Source organism: Colius striatus, chromosome 14 (assembly GCF_028858725.1).
Source record: "Colius striatus isolate bColStr4 chromosome 14, bColStr4.1.hap1, whole genome shotgun sequence".
In the NCBI taxonomy this organism is placed as follows: Eukaryota; Metazoa; Chordata; class Aves; order Coliiformes; family Coliidae; genus Colius; species Colius striatus.
The window spans coordinates 2,632,511-2,648,167 of NC_084772.1; the positions used below are offsets into that span (position 1 = coordinate 2,632,511).

The 15,657-nt window shown below is 48.5% G+C and overlaps 1 protein-coding gene across 1 annotated transcript in view; it reads left to right on the forward strand.

Moving 5' to 3' along the window:
• Nucleotides 1-4,233: 4,233 nt before the first annotated feature.
• Nucleotides 4,234-15,657, forward strand: part of NUTF2 (nuclear transport factor 2) — a 31,713-nt gene continuing 20,289 nt past the window's right edge. The window contains exon 1 of the mRNA XM_062007731.1: nt 4,234-4,313. The gene's annotated coding sequence lies outside the window, so the exon portion shown is untranslated. The remainder of the gene's footprint in view (nt 4,314-15,657) is intronic.

Genomic DNA, 15,657 nt, shown 5'->3' on the forward strand with positions numbered 1-15,657 from the left:
CTCACGGGGACGGGCCCCGTGTCACCACAAAGTGGACGCAGGGTGTCGGTTTTCAGCACAGAAACTCGCTGTGTGCGAAGTGAGGTAGCAGCAACACTACCCCCCCGGGAGAAGGCGTGTCCAACGGCTCGATTGGCGCCCGACCCTCCATAGGAACGACCGAGGATATGGCACTTGGCCTCGCCTAGCAGAGGCACGAGGAAAGCTTTAGAAACCCTCTCAGGGTGATGTGTTCCGTCAGTAAATTACTGGTGCCGCACCAGACCGCTGCTCCTGGCGTGAAAGGATCGCCGGGTGACAGAGTGCTCCCGGACTGCGTAGTTCCTGCTTTCTCCACGGCACGTAGGTGTTTGTTTCCAGCCACCCCGATGCTCTCGGTGCTGGTGAGGGTTACAGTCCTGTCTGAAGGAGCCGGTGGTGTTGGGTGGCTGTAGTTTATCTCACAGGCTTAAGGAGTCTCTCTGATGAAGCAGAGGCTTTGTAACACATCGGGAGCTGAAACCCTTGGCTTTACATCCGGAGAAGCGGGAGGAAAGGGGAGCAAAGCGAGTTCCACGTGCAGTGGTTGCAAAGCCTTGCCGTCTAACCCTAAACTAGTTGGCATGACTAACAAGCTGTACATTAGACAAGACCTTCCTGCAACGCGCTTGCGTGTTCCAAGCAGAGACTTAAAGAGTATTTGTAACAAATCCGTGTGGAGTGATTGTGTAGTTTCTGTTTCTAGCCAGCATTAGCCCTCCCCCCCCATCCCACCCACCCCTCGCTTTCAGCAACAGGAAACCAAACCAACGTTGGCTAGAAGGAAGCTGGAGGGAAGGTAACAAGGCTTGAACATGTCCTTGGAGGGTGGCTGATGGAGAAGACACCCTGCTGGCCCAAGGTATCTGGCACAGCTCCGTGGTGGTGTTGGAGGTTGGAGAGCAAGGCAGTTCACCCGTGGTCTGTGAGCTCATCCCCCTGCAGCTGGAGTGTGTTACATTCCCTAGGTCAGGATGGCAGCTTTGCTAAAGTTCATAGAAGTATTTTCTAACTGTAAGAACATAGTTTGAAGCTGTTGTAATCTTTCTAACACTGGCTGGTGTAGCTTTACAGCTCTGGGGTTTCCCATGCTCTGGATGAAAGCACATGAAAGGGGGAAGAGTGGGGTTTGGTAGCTGGAGCTTTACCTCCAGACCCTGTAGGCTGACCAGCAAAAAGGTGCTGGAGGTCACAGCCTGCTGTGTGATGCATGGCTCATCTTTCTCTTAACGTGTGTGCCAACTTGGATGGTCAGCCTTGAGGAGACTACAGGTCTGTTCATGTGCTAAGTATTTCCCATCATTTCATTCTAATTTATTTGCTCCCATCTGGTGTGTAGCTCTGCCCCTCAGCCCCCTGCTATCCTGCTCTTCCCACCACTCCAGTTAAGCAGCAGCGTTCTTGCTTTGGTTAATTTGGGTTGGTTTCTTTTCCTAAGGAAAGCAGACACCTGCTACACCATCTGATCTCACATACATAATTGGTCCAGCAGATCTCTGTGCTCCCATCAAGACACCAGGCAGCACAACATCTCTCCCCCCACACACACAGAGGGGTTGTGTGTCCTTGCTTCTTGAGAACGTACGTGTTGTGACGGTCGTGGTACTTTTTCTACCATTGGAATGCACTTCAGGAGGTTCAGCCCCTTGGCCTGCTGGACTGGTTAACTGCTGGACTCTTCCACTTCTCCAGGTTACACTGAGGTGCTAACATGCTTAATTTTAATAAAGTATATTTTGTTTTGTTACCTTTCCTGTTCCCGTGCTCTGGGTGTGTGCGTATTTGTATAGATTTCCGAGAGCTTGGTGGCTGTAGCTTCTCCCTTGCTGTGTGGCTTTTGTTATTCCTCCTTAACTCCACAGCTGTTTAGGGAACTCCACAGGGGTTAGGGCTGCTTGCATGAGAAGGGTGGTTAGCACAAGGGCGCTCCCTAAATTGCCTGGAGCAGTTTGAGCAGGAGAGCCAGGCCCCTGCTGGAGGGACAGCACAAATACTCCCTGTTGAGTGCTGGAGGCAGAAGACAAGGCTTCTCTTAAGCCAGCCTAGTGCAGGGAAGAGCCAGCATGTAGCCTCTTTGAATCTATTAATTCCACTTCCCAGAGTTTCCTAATTTCACCTTGGTTTAGAGCTGTTGGTCTCAAAATAATTACAAGCAGCAAAAAAAACTTCCAACGTCGTGGTTTTGGGTTGATGTGGGAACATGAAGTGGTGTGACAAGAGCAAACGCTGTCGCTCAGGCACACTTTCCCCCTTTTGCTGCCAAATTCAGGTCAGTGAAATACGAGGCTAATCCTGTAGGGAGGGACTTTAATAAGTTAAGAAATGAAGTGCATTATTGCCTCAATGCTTTTTCTTCCACTCCTTGGCTTTCTGAATCCTGCATTCTACTCTAGCCTGTACCCTCGTGATGTTTTTCTCCTGCTAACACTGACTTTCCATGGTTGCTGCTTTCCTCTCTCTGTATATTCTCAAACATTAGCCCCAGAAAAAGACTTGAAGAGTGTGTGTTTCAAAGGGCTTTTATGTTTGTAAGGGAAAGCCTTAATTTCATCTTCACAACAATCACCCCTAGAGATTAACAGTAACTCCTTTTCTCAGTTTTAGACCTACTTTGACATTTCTCTGTAGTGAGATGACAGCCTTTACCCCAGCAGGGTAATAACCTTATTTCAGTTAAAGCAATGCCTCTTGCTCAGCATCCTCAAGCAGTAACCAAGTCCTGTATTTCCTGAGCAGCCTACACCCAGTGTTGTGGGACGAGTTCACCTACCAGTCTAGAAGTGTAACCCCACTTGGAATGTGATTGAGGAAGAGCTCCCAAACAAGCAAATCATCCCTAAAAAGAGTTCCCTCCTTCTCAGGATGCTCCAGGCAGCCCTCACCATCTCATTCCTACTTTTCCTCACAAAACACATTGCAATTCTCCCTCACAAAAATGAAAACCTATGCTGCATAGAGCAGAAAGGGGCTACTACAGCTGGGCAGCAGCACCTCAGTCAGCAAACAAGTGAGAGGGAAGGGGGAAAAATAAAAATCACCTGTTCATTGTTCAGCTACTCTTGACCTGGACTCAGGGAAGTATCAGGTGCCTGCAGCCTCTTATTTCCAGGCCACATGGGCTAAGAAGCTGTGAGACAGTGACCTCAGTGGCTCTCAGGCTGAGAGAAATAGGAAGATGTTGTAAACACAGCATTAGGAAAGAGGCTAAATGTCCACCGCTTCTCCCTGCTTTCCTAGTACTGCCTTCAGCAGCAAGCCTAGGCAAAGGCTCAGTGGGCCCATCTCTTTCTAGCCAAAATGCCATCCTTGGTGCAGGACAGCCACCCTCCAAGCTGTCTTTCAGGCTCAGCTCTACCACCTCAACTGCCAGCAGCAAAGACTCCTGTACCTTTACAGGCCCTCCCTGCTGCCACTCCAGTGAAGGCGTTTGGAGCCCCCAGTGACACTGAATCCACGGTTTTCAGACCACTTACCTCTTTGTATTTATTTGACGTGGGTTTTTTCCTACCACCCCACACTTTCTGTGCTATCATCTTTCACTCTGCAGCTGCATGGTTTGGAAAGCTAAATCTAACTTCAGGACCCCCCGTTCTGGCCGTGGCTTGTGGCCCTGCTCAGGGCCGACAGCCCTCTGAGGGCAGGAACCCTCTCGCCCGTCTCTTTGGGGCGAAATCCTGTCTCCGTGACAGTCCTGGAAGCGCCGTGGCGAGAGCCCAGGGTCAGGGCGGGCTGAGGGTCCCCTCAGGCACCGGGGACCCTTCCCAGGCCCGCGACCGCCCTCCTTCCGCCAGCCCGCGGCGGGGGTGACGGGGCCCGGCGGAGCCTCCCCGTGAGGAGAGGCCCCGCGCCCGAGGACGCCTTGGGCAGCCAGGGACGGGGGGGGACCGTGGGCTGGCGCCGGAGGGGGGCTGTGCCGGGGCCCTGCCGGGGCCCACCGGGCGCAGGAGCCCGGCTCGGGCGGGAAGGGTGGTCGCGTTCCCCTCCCCCGCCCGCCGCCACTATCCCACAGTGCTCCGGGGCACCGCCCGCGGGACCAGCGCTGCGCGGTCCCCTTCCCTCCATTCGAACGAGCCACCGCGGGCGGCCGCGCGGGGCACGTCGGGAGTTGTAGTCCTCCCCGCCCCTCCCACAGCGCGCTGCGGCGGCCAGCGGGACTCGCCGTCCCGGCGTGCCGCGGGGCGGCGGCGCCGGGGCGGGGCGGGGCGAGGCGGGGCGGGGCGGGGAGCGCGGGCGAGGGAGGCTGCGGGGGTTCGCGCCGCGCACGGGGCCGCCGCCGCCATAGTGGGAGCTGTGGGGTAAGTGCGGGGGGCGGGGCGGCGCCGCGTGCCGGTGGGGCGGCGGGAGTGGGCCCGGGAGCCGGCGGGACGCCGCATGGCGCCGCCCCACCCCGCGAGAGGCGGCTGCGGCCCCGGGGCCCGGCCCCAGCCCCGGCGCGGGGCGCTGCTGGCGGCCGCGGGCCGGGCTGAGCAGGAGCCGGCGGTCGGAGCCGCCCTGACCTTCCCCGTCTTTGAGGCGCCGGCAGCGCGGTCCCCTGGGGGCGGCGGCAAGGGCCCGGCGGCCGTTCCGAACGGCACGGGGAGCTGAGCTGCTGCTGCCGGCTCCTCCCGGGACCGGGGGGGGCGGGGGATGGCGGGCGCGGCTCGGCGGGGCCCCGCGTGTGGGCAGGTGGGCTGGGGGGGGTGGAGCGGCCGGAGGGAGTGAGGAGGAGCCCGGGCCGCAGCCTTCGGGAGCAGATCTCCAACGGGGAGGTTGAAGGCTGCTCCTCAGCCTCGCCGAGCACCGGCGTGCCCAGCCTGCGCCAGCCGCCGGCTCTTCCCAGGAGTCCTGTCCTTTGCCGCTGCTCCGACGTGCTCATGGCTTTTCTCAAGGCTTCTCCTCGGCACGTAGCCTGGTGCCCGTCGGTCCTTTTGCCTTGTTTTGCCATGGCTTGGTATAGCAGGGAGGAGAGGGTGAACTCCGAGCTGCAAGGAGGTGATTTGTGCAGCGTGGAAGGTGTGCTCCGGTATGCTTTCTACTTCGAGTGTTTTGTGCTCTGGTGCTCTTACCGTATCACTGCATCGACGGGAGCTTGTTCGAGGACCGAAGTTGTTCTGATGTGGTTGGATCACTTTGTCATCTAGAAAATGAAAGATGTGCTTTTTTGGAGTAAAAGTGGTGCAAGTGCCTGTGCTCAGTGATCTGTCTCGGTTTTGCTTTGGAGTTGCCAGTTTCTGGTGTAATTCTATGAGAAGAAGGATTTTTCTTCCACCTCTGTAGCTGTCGTCACCTTTTAGCTTTAAAAACAATCAGAACCTGCACAAATTTGCAGTGGCAAGGAGCATGTGTTGTGCTTTGTTAAGATGAGATAGTTTTCTGAAGGCAATTCTAGCGATGCAAATGCAGTTACCTGTCGAAGGCAGGCTGTCACAGTGCTCCAACTGTTTGTTCTCATTTGAAGCCCATCATTTCCAGCATAAGCATGTCTTTTAGAGTTGGGTTTGTGGCATACAAGTTGTGCTGTGGCCCAACTGGAACAAAGCCCAGGTAAAGGCTTCAACAGGAATCAGTTGCTGAGAAGCTCAATCCGATTCCTTATTCAGCTGCCTTCTCAAGTTGGCACTCTCTTGATTTCCCTCTCGCTGGGAGAGGTTGTGTTGAAGCAATGCTTTCTCTGTGTGGTGACTTTAAGTTTTCTTTTAGCAACAACAGCAAAAAAGGCATTTCACCAGTCTCCATGCAGAGTCACCAAATCTCAAGGGCTGGAAGGGACCTCTAGAGCTCATCCAGTCCAACCCCCCTGCCAGAGCAGCACCACCTAGAGTAGCTCACACATGAACTCAGTAGGAAAAATTCTGTATATGGTATCAATACCAGTGAAATACATCATCTAATTTAAAGTGTAGTGATATTTTGCTCACTTTTAGATGATTTACTTTCCCCCTGGGGTCCTAATTTCACGTTCTTCTCTAAATGATTGCAAGTTATTTGGTAGGTGATTTGAAATAGATTTACTTTCTCACCTGTGTTTGTTCATCTCTTTAGAAAAATGCCAGTGGGAACAACTTTCTGTGGTTCTCTGCTGGGGTTTCTGTTGTCTCTGTCGATAATAGGGTTGGCTGGTGGTGCAGTGTATGTTTTGTGTAAGCATTGCACTATGTGTTATTGGGTGGTGTGAGTAGGATTCCTTGCAGTTGTTTTAAAACTCGAGGTGCTGTGGCTTCACAGGCAATTCTCATGTTCATATTTGTGTGTGACCAATTTGAGTGCTTATACACCATGTTTCTGGAAGCAGGAAGCAAAGTAGGGGGGAAAATGTGTGGGTTTGGAAGTGTAAGATGGGGAGATACCATAGCAAAAGTTTAGGTGGTGTTTTTGTATCCCTCTCCCAGATATATCTTGGAAAGTTGTGGCTCAACCAAAGACTTGATCCCAGTCGTGTGGAGGTGAGGGATAGCAAGCTCTGCTTGGATACATGAACAACTTGCAGATCACAGGGCATGTTGGAGGAGGTTTTTTGTATTTTGAATGTTGCCAGGCAGTCACAGAGGAATTCTGTGGCTAAACCTCCTGTTGTGGGGCCATATAATGCACAACAGCAATGTTATCTTGGTCCTCTTGCATTTACTGCTGCACCAAGGTACTCAGGGTTGTGTTTTTAGGGATGAGTACCTTTGTGCTATCTAACACAGGGCTGTTATTTACACAGTGAGCTACTTTGAGTGATTCTTTTCAAATGTGAAGCACAAGAAAACTCACAAGGGTCAAATTGCAGGAGTTGGCAGAAGTTCCAAATAGAGTAAAGATGGATACTGAATGCTATTTTGCTGGAGTTCATGAACGAGCCTGGTTAAGTTAGAAGTAATGATTTGATAAAGAACAGGCTACAGCTAAAACAAAGTGTCTTTTGGTTCTGTAGCTTAAAAATCAGATCCTTATTTTCTCTTAACCTGAAACAATTGTTGTGATAGAGACAAGCAGATAGAAATATCTTGTGTTCTGCTGTTTCTTGGAGATTAAATGCTATGTTACTGTGCCTGTAAGGTAAAGAAATATGCAGTACAACGTTTCTCCCCTCCTGTTCCCCTGTGCCTCTGTTGCTTTAACATCAAACAGTGTTGGGTTCATCCTGAGGAGGAGAAATGTGGCTTCAGCCTTGCAAACTTGAACCCAATTTTTGGTTTGTATGTGGGAAAAAAATGACAGATATGTAGCATTGTGGCTATTGCTTCACAACAAAACAATGTCTTCCTCTCCAGTTGTAGCTAATATATGTCTATACATCTGAAACTCATCTTGGTTGACTCTTTGTGACCCTCAGTGGTCAGGCTGCAGAGAGGATGAGTGTCAAGCTGTAGGTGTAGTGAAAGCTTCTCTGTGTGTTTCTCTCTGTGCTGCCATTCAGCGGGATCTTGTCCGGCTGGAGAGTTGGGCAGAGAGGAACCTCCTGAGGTTCAACAAGGACAGAGTCCTGCATCTGGGAAGGAACAACCCCCTGCACCAGCACAGGCTGGGGGTCAAACTGCTGAAGAGCAGCTCTGCGGAGAGAGACCTGGGAGACCTGATTGATAATAAGCTAAATATGAGGCAGCAATGTGCCCTTGTGGCCAAGAAGCCAATGGCAGCCTGGGGACGTCAAGAGTGTGGGCAGCAGGGCCAGGGAGGTTCTGTTCCCCTCTGCTCTGCCCTGCTGAGGCCTCATCTGGAGTCCTGTGTCCAGTTCTGGGCTCCCCAGCTGCAGAGGGACAGGGAACTGCTGGACAGAGGCCAGTGCAGGGACACCAAGATGATCAGGGGACTGGAACATCTTTCATATGAGGAAAGGCTGCAGGACCTGGGGCTGTTCAGTCTGGAGAAGAGGAGACTGAGGGGAGATCTTATTAACATTTATAAATATCAAAAGGGTGGGTGTCAGGAGGGTGGGACATCCCTCTTTTCTATAGTAGATAGTAACAGGACAAGGGGTAATGGGATGAAGCTGGAACACAACAAGTTCCACTTAAACATAAGAAAAGCCTATTTTACTGTTCAGGTGAGGGAGCCCTGGCACAGGCTGCCCAGGGAGGGTGTGGAGGCTCCTTCCTTGGAGGGCTTCAAGACCCACCTGGACATGTTCCTGTGTGACCTGATCTAGGTGACCCTGCTTCTGGAGGAGGTTGGACTGGATGATCTCTAAAGGTCCCTTCCAACCCCCACCATTCTATCATTCTATTTTATTTACCAGTGGCCTTGTACTTGCTGACATCTGTAACAAAAAAATACACTTCAGGCTAACAGAATTCCTGCATTAATTTGTTTTAATGAAGTTGCAAGAGAAGAATAAAAAGACTGAGGAGGGGAAAGTCAATTTCTTTTCCCTGTTTTTCAGAAGGAAACAGCCTGTGCCTCGTCACTCTTCCCCTTTCTCCCTTGCTATCCTTCCACTGTTGTGTATCCAGACTTAATTATTATTAGATCTGAAAGAGTATTTATAACAATGTATTTTCTTGCACAGTGCAGCCCACAGCAATTACTCAATGAAAGTCTGTGCTGAAATCAATCATTTCTGATTGGCCCAGAGCAGTAATTTTCAGCTCGTTGCCCTCTGTGGATCAGTTGGCTACTATGGAGATCATAGCAAGGATACCTGAGAGAAGCCCTTCTTTCACTCTCTGAATGCATGTGTTTGCTTCTCAACTGGAAATTTGATAGGCTTTCAAGTGGAGAAAGGTTGACCACTAAGCTGGGAGCTCTCCAAAAGAGGTACAGTGTGTTTAAGATGAAGGACTGATGATGTATGACGTCCCCAAGCAAGTTCCAGTATTTCATCACCCTTGTGTTAATGTGCCTTCTGCCTGGCCTGGGCTTGTTCAGCTTAGGGAAGGCTCATGTGGGATTTCAACGTGGCCTCCAGTATCTGCCAGGCCATTATCAGGAATATGGAGCCAGACTTTTCTCAGGGATACTTGGTGGGAGGACAGGAGATAAGGGGCAATACATTGAATCAGGAGGGAGTCCTCTGCCCTCTGCGTGAGGTTGGTCCAGCACTGGAACAGGCTGCCCACAGAGGTCATGTGGTCTCCATCATCAGAGCTTTTGGGGGTCAAAGTGGATAAAGGTGTGGGCAACTGGGTCTGGCCCTGCTTTGAGCTGGAGGAGGTCCCTCACAAACGGAATGGTTCCGTGCTAACTTGCAGCTTTTCCTCTGTTGGGAGTGTACACCTTTGCTAGAGGAAGCTCATCTGTTATCAAATGCTTCTTAGTGCAGTCAAATAGATCTGAATCTGTTTGAGAGAAGATTAACTGGTCCCATGGTGCTGGTCCCATTGTGTTCCTAGAAAGTGTGCACAGGAGCCACTCCTACCCTTGGAAGCTTTAGTGGCCATAGAAAGGAGATTGAAGGGAAAGTAGTCTAAAAACAGTTTACTGCTTTACTTTTTTAACTGCAGTCTACACACTTTAATCTGAGCAATCACAACTATACATGTGGTAGAAATTACATGAATAACAGGAGCTGAAGCATCTGAGAGCTCTTTCATTGTCCTTAGTTGCTCTTGTTAATCAGTAGTGAAGGATGTAGCAACTGATGGTCTAACTCATGTTTGCCACGGATTCACATGTACCTCTGAACCCACAGCAGTGATTTTAAAGGGAGCATCAGTGTTCTCTTGTTACATCAGTGTTCTCTTGTTACACTGGTTTTCAAGTCTTCCAGAGAACAGGATTGAATTAAATCTGAAGATGGTCTAACTTTGGTGCAGTGGTGTGTAGGGCTGGCTTTAATATCCAGGGAGTGTGGTTTATTTATGCTCTGATTACTTATGGACTCAGTGTAGTCACAACTGGATAACAGATGGGGTTTTTTTTCACCACTAGCATGTTAGCATTTATTAGTTAGGGGTTTTTCCACTTCAATTTCAGTGTTTTCTTTCTTTGTTCTCCAGATCAGAAAGTCTTTACTGAGCATGTTTGCCTGTGGTGATTGTTCATTGACTCTTTGTTTGCAGCTTGGTTCATAAACATGGTCCCCAAGTGACCACCTGCTTTTTCTTTAGCAATGTGTTATACTTTACTATTGCACACACCAGTTTTCATTGGCATGTTCAGAAAAGGTAGGATTTTTATAGGAGTGCAGGTCTGCTATGCTTGAATTCAAAAAGACTTAATTCTTTAGAACTGATAGCAGCAAACTTGCATGTGTCCAGGTCTGATAATGCAGGAAATACAAGTGTCAGTTGAAACAATTGATCTTTCTCCATACTGCAAAGATGTGACAATAGGCTGCCTGTTCCAAATGTCACTAGTGCTTCCATGCTTCAGGAAAAGCAAGCTGTTTATTTGTCTGTCAGCAGGACACTTTCTACTTTCAGCCAACTGAAAAGGTGGCTGTTCCTCAGGTTACACCTCTGAGGAGCTCTTGATGCTGCTTGAGCAGAGAGACAGACTTTGTGCTGCAGCATGCTAACAGGGCATCCTTGTTTGAAGGAAGCAATGGGAAGAGGTTTCATCCAGACATTTTGCAGGAATGGGTTTTTGAGGGATAATGCTCCCCTTAGGAGTTATTAGCAGTCTGACAGTGTTTGTGCTCACACCTGGTTAAGGCAGAGAAGGAAGAGGATGAGTGTGGGTAAGAACACCTAACCTGGGACAGGCAGTGGGAAGGGTTCTGTGTTTCTTGATTGTTGTGCACAAAAAACCTCCTGCCCAAGGCCAGTGTATCCCTAGTCTAATTCATGGCCACTTGTGTCCCATGTGAAGGCTCTGTTCTCTTCCAGTCCTGCTCTGTCTCATACCTTGATGCATCTTCCTCCTTAGTGCTTCTGTTCTCTGGGTCATGCAGCTTCACATCATATTGGTGGCATCTGACAACTGTCAAAGCACATAAGGAGGAGCTTAAACCAGACAGTCTTCTCTCTGCTGGACCAGCATGGCTGGTGGCACAGGACACAAGCTGGAGGAACCTGTGGGGAAGTGGGGATACAGTAGTGTAGCCTTGGATGATTGGGCAAGGTTGAAGAAGCATGGGACAGTATGAACTGTGTTGGCTGGGCTATCAGCCTTGTGGGGCCCTGTGGAAATCCTGCTGATGTTGTGAGTCTGGGACTGCCTGTAGGAAGGTCTGATGTTGTGGGGAGCTGGGAAATTCTGCGTGGTTTAGAGTCTGAATTCCCTCTCCTGTGCTGGGGGAAGCTGTACACGAGAGCTGTGCTGTGCCTTCAGGAATGCTGTGTACCTCAAATCACTGTGCAGCAGGTCAACAGGGAATGAAGGTACTGGGGATACCATGGTACTTTGTAAGATGAGATTAGTAGAAAGCCAGGTGGGATGTGTAGAGGGCTGGAATTTGCTCTTGGGGATGTGTCAGCGTGCAGCCTGGCAAAGGTACTGGAAAATGTGCTTTAGATGTCACGGTGGAGCAGTCTCCTGTGGAGCAGTGATCCCAGCTCTGCAGCAACACCATGTACCTGTTGGAGAGAGAAAGTTCCTGGCAGCTGCAGCTTTTGTGTGCTGTTTCAGCTTGAGCACTGACTGTTGAGTGGTGTCTGAGGTGTGGATGAATCCTTTAATATGATCAGATTCCAAGAACTTAAGTGAGAAATGTGAGTTTAGTATTAGACTGTGGTAGCTTGTCTCTGCTGCTGGGCTCTTAGGAAGAAGCTGTTAACCTAGTGGACTGTGGTGTTCTTCAGTGGATGTGATGAGGTAGATGTGAAGTGACATAGGAATGAAAATGAATTAGCTTAAGGAAACCATGACCTTTTCCATGAGGAACTAAGGTGGAATAGCCAATAATACACTTCTACAGTGGTGACTTTCAGCAGGTGCCTTTGAAAGGCCAGGTGTGCTGCACCTTATGTACTTTCTAGCTTATTGAATCTTCTTTTATCTGGCTTAATATGAGATATTGTTAATATGTGGGGCATGTTGTTGCCTCTGTCACCAAACTTTGAGTGAGCCATGGGTAGATTTGGCTGGATGGCTCTGAGGCATGTCTGAGTTGTCCTGCTGTCTGACAGCACCACAACATGTGCATTCTTCCTAGCTTTGGAATAGATCTCAAAAGCCTTTTCTATTACTTTTATCTCCTTGAAACAGCCTGATAAATGTATCAGTGCAATCTCATGTGGATTGTGTCTCATTGAAAGGAACTGGGCTTGATGACACAGATCATTCCTACATTGTTCTTTCTTTAGGTACCTCTCTAAGCTTCTTACATCTGTGATCACAGGCAGAAAACATGAGACAGCATAGAGGAGAAGGTGACAAATCAGAAAAGGAAAGTAGAAAACCATGCCAGGTAGAGTGAGATTGTTCAGGAAACCCATATATAAATTGTTTGGTTCTCACTTCTGGCAAAATCAACATCAGAACTGGTCAAATTTATCCTGGCATTTCCATTTCAGTTTAACAGTATTTTACCTGTTAGAATGATGTAGCAAGCTCTCACTGTAACTTTTAGTTTTAGAACCCACGCTGCTCCTTTCTGTATTTAAAATAATTACAAAGTTCATGCAGCCTGGAAGACTTTCTTGCAGTTTCAGGATTGAACAGAAGGCATCTGGTGCTTGATGAGGCTGCTGTTCCTTGGGGAGTTGAAAGCCACTGTGCTGGCCTACAGTGTGACCTCAGGTTGCTGTGATGGGTGAATACACATCATGAGGGGGAACTGAGTTTAGCTAATTTAGCTTCAGGAGGATGAGCTGGTGAGTTTTGCTGTTCACAGCTTCCATGTGTGGCTGTTTAACATCAGTCAACTGGATTGGCACTTGAGTGTTTAGGAGTGGTACTTGATAGTGACGGGTTGAAGTTGAAGCTATGACAAGCCATAGAAAGAGAACAGAAGCAGTTTTTAGTTGGACTGGTGGTTGGCTCCACCACAGCCCCTCTAAACTGCATGTTTCCAGGTACCTGCAAGTCTGGATTGGAAATGACAGCCTTCAAAGCTGAATCCAAGTCCTGCTGATTTTTCCAAACAAGATGTGAGAGTCCTCCCTAAGAGCAGGCTGGGCATCACTCGCTGAACATTGCAGGGAGCTGATGCAACGGCTTTGGGGTGGTTTTCTTTCAACATAAAATCCTTTAATACTAGCTGAAGTTTGATTTCTACATCTGCTCCAGGTCAGACTGGTATGTGGCCATCATGGATGTGCAATCAATCAACTTCTCTTGTCAAGAGACAGATGAAGTTGTCTGGGCTGTGTGTATCTTGGTTTTTAAACCTGTTGTACTTGGATGGATTTGAAATTTGTGATCTGCTTTCCCAGAGCAGTGACCCCACCAGGTAAAACTCTCTCAGGCTGTCATGTATTGCAAGTATGAATGAAGCATGTGTAGTGGTGACTGATGCCAGACTGTAGGTTTTTTTTGAGCAGTTCAGATATTAGTTATGTGGCAACAAGTGTTTGAGTTTTCAGTCTATGTTAGTGTGCAGGAGAGCTGAGTTTGCTCTTGACTGTGTTGCCTAGATGGATGATACTGAAATAAGGGTGTTTAAAAATGGGATAGGTATGTTGCTATCTTAAGTTCATATTTTGCCTCATCCTTCAATAAAATGAATTTCTAAAGTGCCTTTGAGAAGTAACACACAGCCAGCATCAGCTGGATGTCAGAAACTGTGGAGTCTGTGTTGTGTTTTGTGGTGCAGTGGCACAAGGAAAGCTCTTGCTGAACCTCTCCTCACAGGCTATAAACCATCCATCCTTTTCTCAGCAGGGAGAACCTTGCCAGTTCTTTCCATTGTCACATTCTCTGATCCACAGTTGCCAACCCTCTTCTCCCACAAGTAGTGTGGGTGTCCAAGCTCTAGCTTGGTTTTATGTTTTACTTTGGCAGTTGAATTTACTGCCCTGAAAACTTGCATGCTGCCTCCTGTTACACCTTTGATCTAATAAAAGCTATTTGCTCATCTGTAAGTCTTGCCAAATTTGTGTAACCTTAAATGTTCTGGCCTAGGGTTTGAACTCCATTGAGGTTCCTGTTTGTATGAGTAAAGCTCAAACAGCCAAAGGCCTAAAATATGTAAAGAGCATTCCTGTCTGTCTCTGCACTGAAAGCTAGGCCTGGGAACACTCACTGTGGAGAGTTGGTTTTGCTTCTCTTAGGGTTTTGTCAAATCCTAAACAGGTACATGGATAACTTAATGGAAGCCAAAACAGCTGTCATGTCTGGTATCCTAAAGCAGAATTTCACACCTCAGATGCTTTCCAGACTCAGAGTGCAATATAGACCTGGAGTTCAAGGGTTCCTGGTCAGGAACTGCAAAGAGGGACTAGAGACTGGTAGATCTTGATGTTTAGCAAAGGTGATGTAGTTTGCTTGAAGTAAACTCAGCTTTAAAGCATAATGTAGTGGGGTTTGAGCATGGCATCGTTATGTTTTGACTTTTAGCACAAGTTTTTAGTCTCACAGAAAGATATTGGGATAAGGAAAGAAAGGAATTTGCTGTCTTGAAAAATGTAATGAGGTGGTGAAGTGATCATCTGTAGTGGTCATGTGTGTACTGATCAGTGATCATCTGTAGTGGTCATCTGTACTGATCAGTGATCATCTGTAGTGCTCGTGTGTGTACTGATCAGTGATCATCTGTAGTGGTCATGTGTGTACTGATCAGTGATCATCTGTAGTGCTCGTGTGTGTACTGATCAGTGACCATCTGTAGTGGTCATCTGTACTGATCAGTGACCATCTGTAGTGGTCATGTGTGTACTGATCAGTGATCATCTGTAGTGCTCATGTGTGTACTGATCAGTGACCATCTGTAGTGGTCATCTGTACTGATCAGTGATCATCTGTAGTGCTCATGTGTGTACTGATCAGTGATCATCTGTAGTGGTCATGTGTGTACTGATCAGTGATCATCTGTAGTGCTCGTGTGTACTGATCAGTGATCATCTGTAGTGGTCATCTGTACTGATCAGTGATCATCTGTAGTGCTCGTGTGTACTGATCAGTGATCATCTGTAGTGCTCATCTGTACTGATCAGTGATCATCTGTAGTGGTCATCTGTACTGATCAGTGATCATCTGTAGTGCTCGTGTGTGTACTGATCAGTGATCATCTGTAGTGCTCGTGTGTGTACTGATCAGTGATCATCTGTAGTGGTCATGTATGTACTGATCAGTGATCATCTGTAGTGCTCGTGTGTGTACTGATCAGTGACCATCTGTAGTGGTCATCTGTACTGATCAGTGATCATCTGTAGTGGTCATGTGTGTACTGATCAGTGATCATCTGTAGTGCTCATGTGTGTACTGATCAGTGATCATCTGTCCTGATCTATCTGTACTGATCAGTGATCATCTGTCCTGTTCATGTGTGTATTGATCAGTGATCATCTGTCCTGATGATGCATGAGAGTTTCTGGAGTGGCTCTGCACATACTGCATGTTTAGTCCCTCTGAAATAGAAGGACTGATGTTAGAAGTGCATGATACCTCTTAGCTTCCAGTACCTTCACTGGGGACTGCAGAGTCTCACCACTGTGAAAAATCAAGGTTTGTGTCTTGAAATTGCTACAGTTTCAAAGAGAAGTGTTGATTATACTTCAGCCTTAGTGACAGGGCATGAGGAAAGCAAGCTTATGTTAAGCAGAGCTAGTGAGTTAACTCCTGTTGTGTCCCATCAAAAGGATGCTCTTCCTTAAAACAACCTGTGGATGGTGAAATACCTGAGGACCTGAACAG